General features: G+C 52.1%; 1 protein-coding gene across 4 annotated transcripts in view; it reads left to right on the top strand.

The window, feature by feature from the left end:
* The first annotated feature begins 302 nt into the window (after positions 1-302).
* Positions 303-11,411, top strand: part of EPN2 (epsin 2) — an 85,683-nt gene continuing 74,574 nt past the window's right edge. For 2 of the 4 annotated variants that reach the window (XM_027047530.2, XM_027047528.2), the window contains exon 1: positions 656-810. The gene's annotated coding sequence lies outside the window, so the exon portion shown is untranslated. Of the gene's footprint in view, positions 340-655; positions 811-11,411 lie in introns of those variants that run through there. The other 2 variants (XM_053212534.1, XM_053212532.1) reach the window with 2 other exon arrangements.

The raw sequence follows: 11,411 nt of genomic DNA, 5'->3' as shown, positions 1-11,411 counted from the left end.
GGATCCACCTTCTAGATCCCTTTGGCAGTCTAGCCAAGGCGATGCACCCCTTTCTCGGAATGATTTTTGAGTGTGTTTTATTGAAGTATTAACACACATACGGAAAAGTGCACACGTCTAACGTGTACATCGGTAAATTTCCACACAGTGAACGCACTTGTGACCCAAGCACCAAGCTCAAGAAACTGAAAGTGACCGGTGCCCCAGTAGCCCCTGGCGCCCTCCAGGATCCACCTCCTGCGAGAAGCCCCTATAGGAACAATGTTTTCAAGTGCATGCTGCGAGGGAAAGAACGGAATTTCACGTCCGATGAGGGCTCGGGGTGCGTGCCTGAGGCTGGTGAGATGCTTGTGGAGTATGGGGTGTGGGGGGTCTGGGAGGGGGATCTCAGGGAAGGTTGCCGAGCGCGTGGGTTCGGGTATGAGTTCGCCAGGGCTTGTAGGCGGTTGGGGGGGTCGTCGAGACGCGTGTGTGGGACTTGGGGGAGGTCTGGGGGATTCGGGCGTAAGCCCCGGGAGCTGCAGGAGGGCAGGGCGTTCCGCTAGGGGTCGCGGGTCTGTAGGGGGCGGGGGGGAGGTCGCGGAGGCGGGGCCTCGGGGCGGGGGCGGGGCCTCGGGGCGGGGCCGGCGGGCGCGCGCACGCAGCCGGCGCGCCCCCTCCCGGCCGCCATGTTGGCTGGTGTGTGGGTGTCAAACGGAGCTGGACGCGGCGGCGGCTGCGGCGGCGGCTCCGCAGGCTCCGGTCGCTCCCGCCTCCTCAGCGCTGGCGGCGGCCGCAGCCGCGCACCCGGGCGGGCTCGGAGGAGCGGAGGTGAGCGGGGCCCACGCGCCTCGGGGGGCGGGAGCGGGGCCCCAGGGCGCGGACCCTTCCCTCCCTAGGGCGCGGACGCCCTCGCAGAGCGGCTCCCCTCCAGCTCGCCCCCCAGAGCATGCACCCCAGCTGCCCCAGCTGGGTCCCTGCCTCGGGTGGGACCCTTTTCTTTCCAGCCAGGCCCGTCCCCACGGGCTGGGGCATGGCCCCCCTCCCCACCTGGATCCCTCTTTCCGCTGCAAAGACCCCCACCCCCCCCCCACCCCGTTTCCCTATCGGGGAGCTTTTGCTTTTATATTCTCTGAGTCTGAGGCTCCTCTTACTCCCACCCCAGATCTAGGAGCCCTCTCCGGGCCCCCATCCTCTTGCCTTTCGGCTTGGAACCACCCCGCCGCTCCTCCCCAGATCACTTTCCTCCCCACCTCGGGCCAGGCACCCCTTTCCTCCCTCCCGCCCCCGTGCACAGCCCAGCCCCCCGTTTCCTCCAGGAATCGGGGGGGGGGTCCCCGCTGTCCGGGATCCCATCCCGTCGTCCCTCTCCTTCGGGCTGGAGCGGGGCCCCTTTCCCTCCCCAGGGACCAGGTTCTCCCTCCCCACCCCCGACCCCCACAGCACAGCGGGAACGGGGGCGGCAGAGCCGGGCTCCAGCTGCCTTTTGTTCCGCGTGGGATGGCAGAGACCCCGCCCGGCGGTCCCGTTCGGCTTATCCGGGTGGGTTTATGGGTGCGTGGGGGCCGGCCTCTTCAAGGAGACCCTCTCTGCCCGTGGGGCGGCTCCCCCTGAGCAGAGCGTGTTGGGAGAGGCTGGCCGTTCCTAGAGGAGTCTGTGCCAACAGGTTTTTGTTTGCGACCTGAAGTTGGCCCAGTGGCTTTGCGGGGGGGCGGGGAGAGTGGGGACAGCTTGTTGTCCCCTGAAACCCCAGAAGGGGCCCGTGAAAGCCCATTCCTCCGCCCTGGGACATCGGCCGGGGGTCCCTTCGCTGTTTCGTCCTGGGGATGCATCTGAAATCTGTGCTTTAAGAGAGGACGGGGCCTGACCATCATTGGGGTTCAGATGGGGGAAACTGAGGTCCAGAGATGTAGTGATTTGCTCAAGGTCACGCACTGGTACCGTGTCACCGCCAGAACTAGAAGGTTGGTCTCCGGGGCTTGCTTTCCAGGACATTTTAGAATTTTTTCTTTTTTTAGAGAGATGTTCAGGATATTATCCCCCTCCCCCTCCCCCTTTTATTTTTAACATTCAACACAAGATAACAGGCACGAAAAGATGTGAAGTATGAGTTCTTGCTTTCCACCTCCAGAAAATGCCCTGTGAAAGAAGAGATTGCAACAGGAGGTTAAAGGGATACAAAAAGGTGAATTTTAATTACCCTCCCCCCCACCCCAATTACGTAAGATAATGAAGATTTGGCCGAAAACATGTGCATCTTGTAGCCCTAGATACCAGATGATAGGTGCTGGCAATATCAGATACTGAACCCTGCACAGCAGTGATTGAGTTTGCACTGATGATTAAGTTTTCGTCTGTATTTAAATGAACATCAGGAGGGACTCCAGTTTGTTTCCAAATTGTTCTTGTGCCAGTGAGTGTATTTGGGGTAAGTGATGGTGTTGGGGAAGCCATCAAGATCTGATCTTTTATGTATCTGTATTTTCCCTTTCATATTTTAAAGCTTACTAGTTTCTTTAGTTCTCATATTCGGTTAGTCATGTTACCCGTCGCACTGGGCTTTTCTTTTGTAAGCGCTGAATGAGATACCGGCTAGTAGAGTTGGGTAAAGTGCAAATTGTTGTGAGACATGATTCACGATTGTTTCCCCGCAAGGTCCTGGAACAGGAGCCAGTTTGGATTGTCCCGTGGGATGTACTGATCTCTCCTGGTTTCCACAGGCTTTTTGCCTCCTTGAACCTTGAGTTTGGCAGATGGGGAGTTCGGTGGAGAACTCTTCTCCCAGGAAGATGTGCTGTACCAAACACCCGCGGTGCATGTGAAGAAATGTAAAACTTTCAAGTGAGGATACCTCGTTTGGTATATGCAGCCTTAGAAATGACCCATCCCTTGTAAAAAAGCCTTTGCAGAAGTACAGTGGATGCCTCTTAATGTAACTGCCTTCCATGATAAGGTGTGGATTGCCTGAGACTTGGGATTCTGGTAGGATTCCTACAAAAGTAGATGTGTTTTTAGGGCTTTGATTTGTCTTAATGGCTGGGCTCTTGCTGAACTTAAAGAGTGGGCTTTTTATTCGTTTCTTTTTGAAGATTTTATGAGGAAGAGGGCATCTTCCAGTTCTTTGTGGACTAAAGTGCCAAGAAATTTTCACGCAGGAATTGTCCTTTTCATCCTCTTGGGAAGCGCATTAAAGTTGTTAAAGCTTCTTGGCAGTTGGTCTTACTGTTGTTCCCCAGAACCTTCCTGTCAGAGTGATGGGGCCCGGATGACTGCGGTGGTTGTCGCTTTATGGCATGAGTACCTGGTGACCCTGAGCCTTGGAGAAATGACAGGGCTTGCATTTGGGGAACTTGAGGTTGGGGAGGATATGAGGAATTTTCTAGTTCTACTCCCCTGTTTGTCTGCTGGGCTTTCTATTCACGTGTTCAGTTTAAACAGACCTCTTCTGTCAGGCCTTTGCCGACCACCTCCACCAGTGTTTGGGTCCCTCAAACCCTTCTCTTCAAGCCTCACCACCCCAAACAGCCTTTCGGGGCACTTAGTCACGTTGTCTCAGTATCGGGCTTTTGCGGCACTGTGACACCTTGGAGGCCAGCGACCGCCCTCCCAGTCTTTGCTTCCTTCTCCAGTACCCAGCTCAGGCTCTGACACATGGTCGGTGCTCAGAACAGGTCTAGGATGTGAATAACTCCTGGGGGCAGAGGAACAAACTTTGATTGGTCCCCTGCTACAGGCTCCACTATTTCGCCTTGCTCTTGCAAAAACCACTACTGTTGGTCCCGCAGTCATCTGTCATATGGGTGTGTCACGTCACATGGCACATGGGCGTCTTCAGCCACATGTGTGTTATTCCCCCACCTGCAGTTGTGAGAACTGAGACCCAGGTGCTGAAGTCCTGTGCTCAAGGCCACACAGCCACTAAGTGATGGGGCTGGGATTCCAGCGGGTTTGTTGGGGTTCCAAAATACTCTTATGCCTTTTGCCTCACTGGAGAAACCAAGTCTCAGAGAGACGAAGAGACTTGTATGAAGCCCTCCTGCAAGTTGGCAAGGGACTGAGTGACGTCACTAAGGTCGTCGAGGGTGGGAGAGAGCACATTTTGTTTGGCCTTGTGAAACGACTATGGCCATCGGTTGAGTTTTTGAACATTGACAGGCTTTCTGATAACTTCGTCGATGGTATTTTCCTTGGTCTGAAGGGGTCTAAAAATAGAAACTTGGGAAAACAGATACAGTGAAATAAGGGTACATGCCGTTGAGTGAGTGTATCCCGTCCATCTATGGACTTGTTTGGTTCCATCTATTTTTACTGTCAGATGGTTACGTTTTTCATGTCTTGAAATGCAAAGTTGTTTCAGCAGACTTTGTTTTTTTTTTTTTTAATGTCATTTCATTTTGTCTTCACATCGACCTATGACACAGGGATCACCACCCATCTGTGAGTGGAAAAATGGAGGCCCAGAGATGTTAGGTAACCTATGAGGAATTCGCACAGCCAGCAGCCAAACCAAGGTCTGTGTGATTCCCAAACCTGGGTGCCTCCTCCTCCACCAGCTCCTGTATAAAGCCCCTCAGTGTTACGTGTGCTCATTTAATTTATTATATAGGATAAGCCTGTGATCTGAAGATCACCACCGAGTTTCTGTAGAAAGTTGGAAATTGTGAATGAGATTTCTTTTCCCTGACCTTAGGATCAATGAAACCACTGTAAGTTGAATGTCAAGAGTTTAATGAGCCAATTGAACTGACGGACGCTAGATTTAGGGTTAGATTAAAAAAAAAAAAGAAAGAAAGAGAGAAAGAGAGAGAGAGAGAGAGAGAGAGAGAAAGAAAGAAAGAAAGAAAGAAAGAAAGAAAGAAAGAAAGAAAGAAAGAAAAAGAAAAAAAGAAAGAGGCTTGCCTCCTTTGAACCAGATCTGCAACATTGTTAAAATGTTCCGTGTCCGCGCATTGGATTCTTTGTGGTGACTCATTCCCAGCATCCCCAGGTACTGGAACCTGCTTTGTGCCTGGGCACAGAAAAGCCTTCCTGTGGGTGTCTAGAGACAGAACAGGTAACTTCTCTTTCTGTTCAAAGCAGTGCCAGGAAGTGGGTGCACAGAGGGCTGTGCAGAGGACTCCCCCCTCCGCCTTCCCTTCGTGGCAACCCCGCTGATAAATGGAGCAGGGAGAAGCAGGCTCGTCCTGAGGGATGGCCGACCATCTAGGGCTGATGCATGATGTGGGTTTAAAAGCATCTATAATTAATCAGTTCTGAGTGCAGGCTCCATCCTTCCTCTTTCCCACCCCTCTTAAGCTAATGTCATCGTCGCATCCTGGTGGCTCAGTAGCTGAGAGCACCACATGGTCCAGACAGTTTGGCTACAAAGTCCGTGTGAGAAATAGCTGTGGAATCAGACGCGGGTACAAATTGGTCTCCTGGCTGGGTGGCGTTGAGCACTGTACTCAAGGAGCTTCATCTTCTGCATCTCTGAAGTGGGGCTAATAGTAACCATCTTGCAGAACAGACTAGTGTTTCTCAGACTCCAAGCGTGCATTGGAATCACCCCGTGGCCCATTAGACACGTTGCCGGGCTCCACCCCAGAGTGTCTGATTCAGTAGGTCTGAGGTGAGGCCTGAGACGGTGCATTTTCAGCCAGTTTCCAGGTGTTCCTGATGCGCCTGGTCCAGGAACCAGGTTCGGGAACCCTGTCCCAGAGGACCGAATAAGAAGGCGTGTGAAGGTGTCAGCACTGGGCGACTGTGCTGAGGGCGCTCACACACAGCAGTGGTTTTCTGCCTCTGAAATGCTTCTGGATTGCTCGGAAGATGATGGCATGACACTTGGGAAGGGACTTTGGTTTGTCAGATGTTTTCGCTTCGTTCTTATGTGATGATAACTTGGACCGTGGTCACAGGCATCATCACTATGGGAGTTAGTTGGGATGTTTTCCTTAATGAAGGGAATGTAAGACATCAGTGCCCTTCAAAGAGGCGCTAAATCTAGGATTCTGTTAGAAAAGCCGGTTCATCATTCCCACACATCAAACAAGATGTTCACTGTCAAGGCTTTTTAGAAATGCAGCTGAGAAAGGGCAGGGCACCAGACAGACTCCCACGGGGCCGTTAGGGATGGCCACTGGTGTTAATGGAAGTCATTCCTCCTCCCTCCCCATGGTTCAGATTGATTTAATATTCTTTGGTGTTTAGGGTTTGGGGGGAAAAATTCATTTTCCACCAATAGTAATTATCATCTTGTCCATCAAAACCAAACATGGTCTGTGTAAGTGTGTGTGTATGAGAGAGAGAGAGAGAAAGAGAGAGCGCCCTAATGGTTTTCTAATGTCTCCTGTGTGCCAGGCCCTATGCTACTCCATCTACGTACAATATTTAATTTCATTCTGTTCCTCCAAGGCCTGTCACGATTTCCCTTTTTGCATATGCAAAAACTAAGGCTCAGAGGTTCAGCACCCTGCCCCAGGCCACACAGCCAGTAAGTACCCCACCTAGTTTTTGCTGCCACCTGTGTCAGATTCAAAACCACATTATTTTCACTGCCTCACTCTGTAGCCATGCCAGGTGCTCCCATTGCTTTGCTAAACCCTCGTAGCAACCCTGGGAAGTACACGTTTCACAGATGAGTAGACCAGCTCAGGGGGGGTCAGGCTGGTTCATGTGTACCCATCCAGTCCCATACCGGTCTGGTTTTGGAGCCTCATGAAGCTGTTTCTGTGGCAAGACCTCACCTCCCTGTCCAGGCCACAGAAGTAAATTCTAAGATGTACATCTGCCTGGATGCTTACAGCGGGGGCCTGGGAGGACCCCAGCTGGGTTGGCTGGGAGGAAGTCTGTGTGGGCTGGTAAAGGTTTTTGTGTTTGCAAAACTGTGTTAAAATAATTGCCCAAATTGCTCTGAGGAAAGGGCTCATTTCTTTTTTACTCTGTAATCCTGAAGCTCTGCACATTGGTTCTGTAAACATGACACATGAGAATTAAGGACTAAAAAAAAAAAATCCTCTGGTTAATGCTGTTGTTAAAACGTGATCAAATTCACGCAGAGGAACTTGTTAGTCTTAAACAGTTATGTAAATAAAAATATAAAGTGTCTCCTTCCTCAGTAGGCAATTAACATATGACTTGTAGCAAATGGGTCATTTTTCTGGTCTTAACAGTGTATGTGGAGGTTGGGGTGTGATCGCTTTCCCAAGGTTTAAAAATTGCCTGCAGCTCCCAAGCCAAGGAGTGGTAAACAGCTATGTGTCAGTACCTGCCCTGCACTCTTGGGAGGCCCTGGAGGTTTGGACTCAAATTTGTTGTTCTGTAAACGCTTTCAGGCCAAGGTGAATAAATCATCAGAGCTGGAAGTTGGTTCTGCAGAGTCCGCCCCGGGCCCGTCCTTCCTCCCTCCCCAGAAAAGTCATAGCAGTGGAGGAATACTGACAGGCTAAAAAATCACATATTTACTTGAAAGTGACTTCTCCACGAGTGCCTGGTGATACCCAGTGCTGTCCTGGGGTATAATGACTGTACCTGGGATCCCAACGTTTGGGAAACACATGATGAGGGGAATAACTTTTATGCCACTTCATGAGAGGCAGTTCAGCTGATGCAAAAGCATGAGGATCAAACCGAGGACCATTCTATGACATTAGGGCAGAATATTTGAGGTCACCGTCGACCTGGAAAATCTACGACATGTGGTCTCTTGTCAAGATGATGCGCGTCGGGGAAATGCTATGTGTCTTGCCACCGATCGAGAAGACAGTATTTGTGAGACAATAGAAGCTGGTGGTTTGCTAAGCTGTGATTTTGATTCTTTGTTAGGACATCAAGAATGCAGAAAAATCTAGAAGAGTCAGGGAAGATATCAGGGAGAAGGTAGGATTTGAGGTAGACCTCAAAGGACAGGGACCAGTATCCGGGTATAGAGGACAAATGGGAAGGCATTTCAGGTCGAGGGAACATCAGGGGGCGAAATTTGGGGTGGGCGTGGGCTGGGGCCTGTGTGTGGGGTGTGCGTGGCACCCCATGTACACAGAAGCAGCTCTGCCTGGGGGATGCTGGGAACAGTGAGGACAGAGGTGGCCCGATGGCCGCTGGCTCTGATGGGGCAGCGGCCTTGGGATTTGGTGGTGTGGGCAGTAGGGCGCTCAAGTGTTTGGGGTGGGGCCCTCTGGCAGGGCCTGACCCGGCAGATCGGTGAGACGAGATAGGTCACAGTTCCAGCAACAGCATGAGGGTGCGCGTCAGAGTGAAGGGAGGTCCTGGGGTCCGGTTCTGTTTGGGGAGAGGCAGGTGCCCCGGGGGCCTCCGTGCTGGCTGGGGAGAGTGGATGTGACACCCTGAGAGCCTGCAGTTTTTACCCTTGGCTGCACCTGCAGGTCACATGGCCTGGAAAGCTTTTTAAAAATGCCTGTGATGGGGCCCCGCCCCAGACCATGGAGGAAAAGCCAGTCGTTTTTTTTTTTTAGACGTACCCCAGATGATGTTCATGGTTTGTGTGGGCCAGCAAGATGAACTGTGTGCTCAGGGGAGCCTCTGGGCGTGTCAGGGATTAGAAGGTGGGAGCCAACTGGAGCACGAGGAGAGCAAGAAGCCTTTGCAGTGATGAGATAGGAGGTGCTGGGCTCTGAGCTACTGTAGAGTAACCGAGGAACCAGCTTGAGGAAAGAGGGAGGGGGCAGCACGTAAGGTGGAATCGTGCCAGGGAGAGATCACCTCCCCGGGCTGCTGAGGTTTGCCTTTGAGCTACTTTGCAAAAGGGGGCTGGCCCAGCAGAGAGTGTAAACTGGGTGAGGGCTGGAGAAAAGATTGTGCCCCACCTGTTTGGCAATGTTCCTCCCCTCTGATTTTCAGCCAGGAGTATGGAGCAGGCACGGCGGGTTCTCATCTGGCCGTTCAAGCCTACGAGCCAGATTCCTTCCTACACCCCTGATTGTAATGACTGCAGCAAACACCGCTTGTAAAACTTAAAACTACATTTGTTCACAGAAGTTCCATTAAAGGTAGTTGTAATTTAGAGTACCTAACTGAGGTAGATTTGCTTTTAGTGGAAGATGTCTGGAAGAGAGGTTTTACCTGGTGCATTTCATGCATATCACAACATCATAATTTATTATATTTTCAGAAAGAAATTAGTTTGCGGTCCAATTAATTCTGTAATGATTATTGAGCACATATGTACTGTGCTCCATAGGTTGGGAATACACGGATGGAGAGGTGTAAGTTCCTGGGCTCACATAGCTTATGGTGCACAGAGAGTGGCTCCTGACGGAAGGATAAGTGATGGCAGCCTGGGAGGGAGGGTAAAAAGTGGTATCAGATACCCAGAGTGAGGCTGAAGGCTTCAGGGGAAAGGGTAGGTAGGTAGAGTCTTGCAGGGAAAGGGGGAGCTCTGGGGGACGCAGAGGAGAGGCCTCCGGGCCAGAGAACAGGGCCGGGCCAAGGGCTGGAGGCGAAGGTGTGAGCTCGAGCTGAGCGAGGGTGTGGAGGAGGGAGGGCCGGACGTGAGGCGGAACAGGCGGACTGCTTCGCGCGCTCTGAGTCGGGACGTGGCTTTCACACAGTCTTTTGGTGGCGAGTGGGCAGCGCCCTGGGTCCTCCACGCTGCCTCTGATTGGAGCAGCTCTGCTCTGCTCTGCACGTGGGAAACTAAAAAGAGCTCATTTGAAAAGTGTTCCTCTGCTGTTTCAGGAAAAAAACAAACAAACAAAAAAAAAACCCAAAGTGATCTCATTGCTGTAGGTGCAGGGGAGTCACTGACAGCAAGAGAGCGCCCTGTGGGTGGCCGGGAGAGAGGGCCTGGAGGCTTCCCCAGGGAGCTGAGAAGCCCTCACTTCTTTCTTTCTGCAGGAGAAGGCGGGGCTGAGAGGGGTTCTCACCTCTTCCACCCTCTGCTCTAGGCCACTCTCCCAGGTCCCAGGGTGAGGTCTGGGCCATGTGCCATGCTATGGCTAACAGGTCCTTCGGGAATGGAGCTCTTTACGGGCAAATAGCTCTGTTTTTGTCTTTTTCTCTTTTGTAAATAAGCTGTGTGCCCAAATGGGGCTTGAACTCATGACTCTAGGAGCAAGAGTTGCATGTTCTACCGACCGAGCCAGCTGGGTGCCCCAAGCAGCTGTATTTTCCAGAAATCCCTGGAGAATTTTATGACCAGGTCATAAAGGTAAGGGACCATCCCAGTTCACCCTGGGATGCATGTCCGAGAGATCACGTGCCAGGCACTTGTGCTGGGTACCTAGGAGGTGGCCCAGCCCTCAACTCTTCTTAGAGTAGACTAGACAAGAGTGGTCCACAGGCCCCATGCGGCCCACAGATGTATTTTGTCTGGGCTGTGCTGGGCCTTTTTAAGGAATTAAAGTTGGTTGCCCTATTAGTTTCCTCTGGCTGCTGTAACAAATGATCACAAATGCAGTGGTTTAAAACAACAGTTGTGTAGGTTAGAATTCTAACACGGGTCTCAGTGGGCTAAAATCATGGTGCAGCCAGGGCAGTGCTCCTTTCTGGAGGCCTTAGGAGAAGATCTGTTTCCTCGTGTTTTCCAGCTTCTGGAGGCTGCCCTCATCCCTTGATTGGTGGCCCCTTCTGTCTTCAAAGCCAGCCACAGTTAGGCTGTGTCTTTGTGCCGCATCATTCTGACAGGGACTTTTCTGCGTCCCACTGCCACTTTTAAGGATCCTTGCCATTACAGGGGTAATTCAGGATCTTCCCTATTTTGAGGTCAGCTGTTCAGAAACCTTAATCTCATCTGCTACCTTAATTCCCCTTTGCCGTGTAACTGGGATTAGGATGTGGACATCTCTGGGAAGCCATTATTCTGTCTACCGCAGTTGCCAACATGAAAATCAGGAGATCTTACATAGCAATCCGGACTTGCAGCTTCATTGACAAATCAGAACACTTGGCAGCCAGGGGCCTGCACTGTTGCCTGGCAACAGTGGGTCAGTGCCAGTGTCGGCGCCATCTCTGGATGGGGCTTCGTGTGCCAGTTGTCTGCAGCCCCCACCCCTCCCATGATGCCTGCTCACTTCCCTTCGTGGCCTGGGCCCCGCTCTGGAGACCCAGGACCCTACACAGTTCGTCACGGCGGTGTCTCCTGTTCAGGGTGGTGGGGCTTGCCAACCTCCCTGTTCGATGCCCTCCTCCTTGCCCTCACGCTCCACCCTCTCTGCTTAGACACTTATCTCCCACCCTCCTCTCCATTCCCCCCTCTCCCTGACCCAGGCCTCTACATTCCAGAGCATCTCTGATGCTATTTTAGGTGGGCGTTATTTGAACGATAACTCCTTGCCTCCTGTCCTCTCCTTTCCTGGCACCCAACACCAGTACATTCTGGTGCCTTCCATTTGATATCTTGCATCGGCATTTGTGAGAAGCAAGTCTTTACGATGCACCTTGAGAGTAGTGTCCATCAGAAGTCAGGATCACACAGCAAACATTTAGCTGAGCCTCTA

Source organism: Acinonyx jubatus, chromosome E1 (assembly GCF_027475565.1).
Source record: "Acinonyx jubatus isolate Ajub_Pintada_27869175 chromosome E1, VMU_Ajub_asm_v1.0, whole genome shotgun sequence".
Lineage (NCBI taxonomy): Eukaryota > Metazoa > Chordata > Mammalia > Carnivora > Felidae > Acinonyx > Acinonyx jubatus.
The sequence above is the reverse complement of the archived record's forward strand: the minus strand, read 5'-3'. Positions and strand labels throughout refer to the sequence as shown.